The sequence below is a fragment of the Sinocyclocheilus rhinocerous genome, unplaced genomic scaffold (genome assembly GCF_001515625.1).
Source record: "Sinocyclocheilus rhinocerous isolate Xijiao unplaced genomic scaffold, SAMN03320098_v1.1 scaffold7725, whole genome shotgun sequence".
Lineage (NCBI taxonomy): Eukaryota > Metazoa > Chordata > Actinopteri > Cypriniformes > Cyprinidae > Sinocyclocheilus > Sinocyclocheilus rhinocerous.
In genome coordinates, this window is record NW_015664741.1 from 809 (window position 1) to 1,937 (window position 1,129).

Below are 1,129 nucleotides of genomic sequence, written 5' to 3' on the forward strand. Positions count from 1 at the left end.
ACCTGCTCAGAGAGTGGGCTATCTACTTACTACCCTAAGAAGAGTGGGCTATCTACTTACTACCCTAACAGGGGAGATAGCACTGTCTAGGCAAGGACTCAAGGAGACCGTTACTTAAAAACCCTAAGAAGGGGAGCACTCACTGAGCTAGCACATATATATATCCTCAGATAACTACGTAATTGGGAAAGGCTACCAAACTAAAACACACATGGCTAGCCTAGATAGCCCTCCTGTAGAGCTGCCCAAACCACAAAGAGTGGAATATCTACTTGCTCCCTTAACAGGAGAGATAGCATTGTATAGGCAATGGCTCAGGAGACCACTATTAAAGACCCTTTGAAGAGGGAGCGATAACTGAGCTAACACATACTGTAGATATCCTCAGATAGCTATGTCACACAGGAAAGAGCTACCAGAAGCAGGACCGACCGAACTACCAGACCATAGAAATGGGCTGTCTGCTTAACCCCAAGAGGGGAGACAGCACTGTCTGGGCACAGGCAAACAGCATTACAAAATTCCAGGTTTTCCTCTTATGTTCTTGGAAAATGACACTGATACAGTCATACTACAATATAGACAGGAGAAAATATCTGCAAGCTATAGTTATGAAACACCTATTCATGCATATATTTGAACATAGTGATTCAGTGAAAGTGAAAGTCAAACCTCAGTATGTTTAGTCTTCAGTCCATCAGAGAGCAGCTTCACTCCTGAATCCTGCAGGTGATTGCTACTCAGGTCCAGCTCTGTCAGATGAGAGTTTGATGATTGTAGAGCAGAAGACACAGTTTCACAGCATGCTTCATAAAGACCACAGCCATCAAATCTGCCAGAACAGAATGTCAAACCAGATTATTTTCTGATATTCAGTGTTTCTGCAATAACTTATTGTACCCTTAATATTTGGGACAGGAAAAGATTTCATTGTTTAGTGATGTAGAACAAAACGTTTAATTAAACAGCAGTCAGTGAAATTACTCACAGGGCTTTTCTGCAGCATCTCACAGCTGGAATGAGTCTCTTGTAGCCTGCTCGTGATGACGTGAACCTCTTTGGGTTGAACTCATCCAGCACCTTCTCTGACATCAGCAGTGTGTAGGTCAACACTGTGCACATTGAAGAT